At 36.7% G+C, this 6,552-nt stretch overlaps 1 long non-coding RNA gene across 1 annotated transcript; it reads left to right on the top strand.

The window, feature by feature from the left end:
* The first annotated feature begins 1,325 nt into the window (after nt 1-1,325).
* Nucleotides 1,326-4,854, top strand: LOC131003840 (uncharacterized). The gene is made up of 3 exons (XR_009094816.1): nt 1,326-1,708; nt 3,945-4,008; nt 4,603-4,854. It is a non-coding gene; the product is annotated as an uncharacterized LOC131003840 (long non-coding RNA).
* Nucleotides 4,855-6,552: the final 1,698 nt, after the last annotated feature.

Here is a 6,552-nt window from a genome sequence, read left to right as displayed (position 1 = left end):
TAACTGGGAGTGTTTCTTCCGGGCCTAAATAAGCATACTGTAAATGCTTAGGTAGTTTCTTGAGTTCTAGCGTGGGTACTTTCTGGATTGATGGCAACAGCTTCTCGTTCTGTCCATACTGAGCCAACAACTCTGGTTTGCTTGCCTCTGTTCCTCCAGCTAGATAGACCTCCTGGATTAATTCCTTGATCTTCTGATCTATCTCCACCTCAGCTTCCATGGTGCTTTCTCGGAGAGAGTAAAGTTCCATGATGGCTTCCTTCATCTCATCATCCTCCATATGTTCTGCATCCCGATCAGTCAGACCATACTGAATCACTTTCTCTGTGGTATCCCCTGAACCAAAAGCAATTCTCTGTTCTTGCACCAGGGGCTCAAACACATCGATCATGTCCACCATTTCCATTGCTTGTTTCCTCTTCATGGTCTCATAGATGTTGAATTCTTCTTGGACTCGATCGAACTCACACGTCAAAATTCCGGTTTTCATATCGATCTTAGTTCCAGCGGTCATCATAAATGGTCTCCCCAATAGTATAACATTCTCTCCTGTTTCAGGTCCGGTGTCCAGAACATAGAAATCGGCTGGGAAAATCAAATCTCCAACCTTGATCAGTACGTCCTCCACCACTCCGTCAGGGTAAGCGTTGGATCTGTCAGCCAATTGTATGACCACACGGGTGTTCCTCATCTCACCAATATTCAACCTTTTGTAAACAGCCAATGGCATCACATTAATGGAAGCTCCCAAGTCCATCATTGTCATACCCCGACTTTTAATCCCTGATTAAGGGCTTAATTATTAATAATTAGGGTTCGGCATCCATTAATAATAAAACTGGTTTGATTTATCTTATGTGATTTAATCGTTATATATGTGTTTTAATGTGCTTAGTTAAAGAAAATTTTTGTAAATGCGGTGCATAAGTTTTAATTGGTGAGTTAAGTGTATTTATATGAGCAAGTTATTATGATTTTTATTTGAGGATTATAGCACTTGGAATTTTAATTAAATTTCTAGAGCAAGTGCAGTTTATTTTTACCGAGAAATCGAATGATGCTGATTTATGGAAATTTTTCCAAGCATAATATTTTTAAATTATTTTTCCTACGATGAAGAATATTAAAATTGAGTGAGTGCACTAATATTAGTGCTATAATTATTTTATTTGGTCACATGAATAATTATGCTATGCTATTTTATTAATGAGTAATATTTCCATAATTATTGTGATTATTATTTAATCACCCTTCTCACATTATTATTTTAATTTCCCAAGCATGTGACTAAATACCACAAATTTGCAAGTGGATGTAGAGATTGAGAGAGTGTAGAGATTAGAGAGAGACTGTAGAGATTAGAGAGAGAGAGATCAAGGCATTAATTGCCAATATTTGCTAAGATTTCCAAATATTCTCAAAGATCATCTAAATCTTCTAAAATCTTGCAAATCAAATCATATCTTTCCAAGCAACTCTCTCTCTCCATCCTCACCATTTTCGGCCATCACCTTCTCTCCCTCATCTCTCACTTTCCACCATTAACAACCATAGATGAGACCTTCGGAGCTTCCAAAAATTATGCCAAACACATAAATCTCCATCAAAATCTTCCATAAACACATCCTAACTACTTAAATTCAAGAGAATCCTTGAAGAAGGGCTTCAAAGCTAGAGTGAGAAAGTGTGGGTTTTGGTAAGAATTTGGGTAAGTGACCATGTATTCCATAAATCTTGCTTGAATGATGTTGTATGTGAGTATTCTTGAAAGATTGAAGCAAGAAAATCACCCCCTTCCTTTTTCTAAAGTTTTCGAAAATTTGGGTCTTCAACCCATCAAAAAATTTTCTTTTTCTTTTCTTGATCTGGGGTGAAAAATGAGATCTAAGTGATGTTTGTTGATGATTGATGTGTGTTGTGAAGTATATGCCTTGAGATGTGAAAGTTCGATGGAGTTTAGTTTACCCAAAATTGGGAACTTTTGAGTCAATGGTTAAAATGATTAATAGATGATGAAGATGAGTCCATGAGATGTATATGATGATGATTGATGGAGTAAATTGAGTATATGATGTCAATTGATGATTTTGATATGAGTTAGGTTAATAAAATTAGGGATATGTGTATCTATGCTCTAATTTGTAAATTGATGGGTTATATGTGAGATTAATTGGCTAAGATTGATAGATCTATGAATGGATTAAGGTATCATGTGTGTTTATTAAATTTCAAAGAGTTTACTTTAATAAAAATTAGGACTTTTTGCCTATGTGTTATTTAAGTGATTTTGGCTTAAGATATATGTATTTGAGCATGATATTAGTGTATAATTATGTTTGAGTAAGTCTTTTGTTGGCTAAGAAAATTTTTGACTTAGTTTAGTTTGTATGAGTTATTGAGTTTTCATATTTTGAGAAGTCGATGATTGATAAAATGAGGTCTAATTGCTTTATGACCATTATGTGAAAGTTTGTCATGTTTTATTAAGAGTTTTATGATGATACATGAAGTTTCATTAGAGTTTAGTTTACATGATAAAAGAGAATCTATATGTGTATAATGATTTATATGATGAATGAGACCATGTTTGAGTATTTGAGTAATTTTGAGCATGAAAATGAGAAGAGAATTTTAATGATGCGTTCGTTGAAACGTTTTACTTGAGATTTGAGGTTATGATGTAAGAAGAGAGTCAAGATTGAGTATGATGAGTATTATAATGTGCTTGAATTTTCAAGTGCTATATGTGTTTAAAATGAGCTTTGATTGGTTTTCTTTGAAGGGATGTTGAGTTGAGCATTTAAGAGTTTGAGATGAGATTTTGGTGAATTTCGTAGGCCTACTGACCTACTGTGATTGACGGTTTTTCGATGTCTAATAGCTTTGAAAATTTTATAGAAAGTTCCTACATGAGTCTTGAGAACACCGGTAAAATTTCACATTATTTGGACTTCGTTTACTATTTTTATAAAATACAAAACCTAAACTGCACATTACTACCGAGAATTTTAGAGAACAGGGTAAAGAGTCATTGTTTTCAGTAGCTTCCTGTGTGATATAGCTTTCCAAATTTTTATGGTATTAACCTTATTGTGTTAGCTAGATATCTACCAAATTTAATCCCAGTTTGACAATATTTACGATTTTTGAAAAATCCAAGTTTTCGATTGCTCAAAACTGCCTAATATGGTAGATCGTGGTAAAAACGACATATCTCCCAAACCACTTGGAGTTTTTGACTCTACTTTTTTTTATATGAAACTAGACTCGAATACCTTTCTTTTGATATGAGTCTAGAGTCCAGGAGATGTTGGAGTCAGAACAGGTTAATTTTTGAAGTTGAGTCAGTGTAAAAACAGAGCATGTTTTGATGGTGTTTGATTGTGATTCTTATGTGCCTTATATGTGATAGTGTTGCCTATGTGTTTGAGTGAAAATTTGACGAGCCTTATATGAGAGATAAATCGAGACTTAGTACCATGATTTTCTTGAAACCTATCCTTGAACTTAAGGATTTGAGATGAGTGGAGAGTTTATATAGATTTTAAAAGGATTAAAATGTTTTAAATCAATTCCATTTTAATGGAGTTAAAAATGCTTATTTAAGTCATTTATAAATGAATAATGGAATTTCGTATTTATTTACATGGAAATGAAATGTATAGAATGTTATAAGATGGTGCATGATTATTATCTCTTATGTGAACATGTGAATTTCTAAATGATATTAAGTTTAAGGATGTTGAATTCTTTTATTTCGTTTGTTATGTGGTTACGTGATATTATGTGGTTAGTCGATGTTATGTTAGTTTTTGATTGTTTTAATCGAAATGAATTATGGATGCTAGAACCCTAAAACACTAAAAGATACCCTAGGCACGTAGAATTAGACTTTGTCTTGTGACAATTTTCTTCACGAACTTACCGACTCTTCATCAATAAAGGTCCGGGCGACAGGAAGTGAAGCCGAAGAAGAAGCGACTCCACGCTAGCTTAAGAACGTTTGAGGTGGGCATTACTTTTACTATACGTATATAGAGATCCCCTGCGTGTCGTAGGCCTCTTATACGAATATATGCATGAAATGATTTTAACTGTTAATTTCAGTTTATTATTTATGCCCAAATGATAAATGAAATGTTAATGAAAATGAAAATGTTTATGAAAATGAAATGTTTATGAAATGATTGACTGCCAAAAATATTTATGTTTTACGTATGTATCCTATCTGTGTTGGTTCGCCAACTTTAAAGGAAATCCAATTGGGATCCTATGCTAGACAAAGGTCGCTAGCTAGGGTTAACGTGTACACACATGAAGACCGCGAGTCACTTGCGACCGGTCTTGGCGTCCGTGGTAAGGAGGCCTCCTTCCCGGCGCGTGACAGAAAGGAACAGATATGGATCATATGAAGGAAAATGATCGGCCGATCGACTTTATGAAAATGAAAGAAATGTTTTAGTAAGCGCAGGTCATTTAAGAAAACCCCTGTGTGTTACTGTTATGGCAGTTCAATTTATATATGTATGCATGAATGTATTTTCGGCATTTGTCCACTGAGTATTTTTATACTCAGCCCTGCATGTATTTCTAAATGTGCAGGTTGAGCAGCTGATGGAATGGAATGGTGTTGAGCGGGTGTTCCTTTGACATTTCAAGAAATGTAACCTTGAGTATACATCTTCATATGTATATCTCACATGTTTTTCGCTGCAAACACTTTGATTAGGATAGTTCTATGTTATGAAGTTGTGACACGTGTTATTGGGTAACCCACCTTAATCAGTTTTCCTTTATGAGTATGTTTTATAAGTATCCAAATAATCATATATGGTCCTAACGTTTTATCTATGAGTGACATTTCCATATACTTTAATGTTAAGTAATTGTCCATTTCCGTTCCCACTTATTAATTCTCATCCCAAGTCATAATCCCGGCTAAACCGTCATTAAGGGTAGCGGGCTGTGACAATCATTGCCTTATCCACGTATGTTCCGCCAATATTGCACGGAATGGTGAACATCCCTGGATCTTTCCGCTTCGTGGGTAGCTTTCGTTGGATCACTGCCGAGACACTCTCTCCCATCACGTAACGAACTTCTTCCTCCATCTTGTCTTTTCTTGAACAAAGGACTTTCAAGAATTTGGCATACTTTGGAATTTGCCTGATAGCATCGAGTAGGGGTATGCTTAGTTCCACCTTTTGAAACATCTTCATCATTTCACTTGCTTCCTTTTCTTTAGCTTTCTGTCTCAGGCGTCCTGGGTAAGGTGCATCGGTTAGATGGCTACCTCCAGTTTGTTCAGCAGTTGGACCTTCACCACTTTTATTCGAACTTCCTTGAATCAGTTCAGCCTCAGCTAACAACTCTTCTTCCTTTTCCTCTCCTTCTGGAAAATCAGTTAGCACAACTTGGGCGTGTTCCCTGGGGTTGATTCCCATGGCTGGGAGCTTACCAGCGTTTTCCTCCAATTTGGCCACTGCCTTAGTCAAGTGACTAATTTGCTGGTTGGTTTGGTTTATGTCGGCACGAATTTCATTGCGAAACTTCTCACTCTCTTTAGCCATGTTTTCGATAGCTTCTTCCCAAGGTGCTATCCGGTGTGGTGGTTGGTAAGGGAGTTGTTGTTGATTCTGGTTGTGGTGTTGAGGTAGTCCCAGCTGGTACTGTTGTTGATGTTGGTTCTGATTATACTGAGGACGTTGCATCTGTGCTCCCATATTGTTCTGCTGTTGGGGCTGACCGTCTTGCTTCCACCGAAAGTTAGGATGATCCATCCATCCTGGATTGTAAGTGTTTGCAAAAGGATCATACTTTCTTGGATTCCCATCATGTCCTCCGATGGCATTAACATCAACAATATCCTCGCCAAAATTGGGACAGTTCTCGGACTGATGTCCGGTGGCATCGCAAAGGCCACATTGACGAATCTTCTTCGGTATAGTCAGCCTCGACAGAAGTTCCTCGAGTTCGTTCATGCTCTTCTCCATAGTTTTCTCCAGTTTGGACATCTCCTCCTTCTCTTCAGTTTTTCTCGATTTTTCCTGATTTCTTTCATGCCCCTCATCGCGTGATTCTTCTGCCAGGGTACCCAACAATTGAAAGATCTCCAACGGAGTCTTACTCATCAATGATCCATTACAGGCTGCTAGGACCAAACTGCGATCATTTCTCCGCATGCCCTTTACAAAACTCTCCACTTGATCTTTTGGAGAGATTTGATGATGAGGACAGTTGCTTAGCATTCACTTGAATCTCGTCCAATATTCATAGAAGGATTCTAGCCCATCTTGTCTTATGTTGTGGATGTCCCATCTCATCCGCTCCACTCTTGATGCTGGGAAGAATTCTTCCAAGAAAGTCTGTTGCAGTTGTGCCCATGTGGTGTTGGATTTGTATACTGAAAGCAAGAACGTTTTATGCTTGTATACAATGTTTCCTAAGTTCACTATCTAATCTCCTATCTGATTGTGTTCATGATTGCATATGTATGTTCTTTATCTCTATATAAGTAGATTATATGGTGTGTTGTAGATCACAGAAGATCAT

The sequence above is a fragment of the Salvia miltiorrhiza genome, unplaced genomic scaffold (genome assembly GCF_028751815.1).
Source record: "Salvia miltiorrhiza cultivar Shanhuang (shh) unplaced genomic scaffold, IMPLAD_Smil_shh original_scaffold_273_2, whole genome shotgun sequence".
NCBI lineage: Eukaryota > Viridiplantae > Streptophyta > Magnoliopsida > Lamiales > Lamiaceae > Salvia > Salvia miltiorrhiza.
This window is presented reverse-complemented; position numbering and strand designations above follow the sequence as displayed.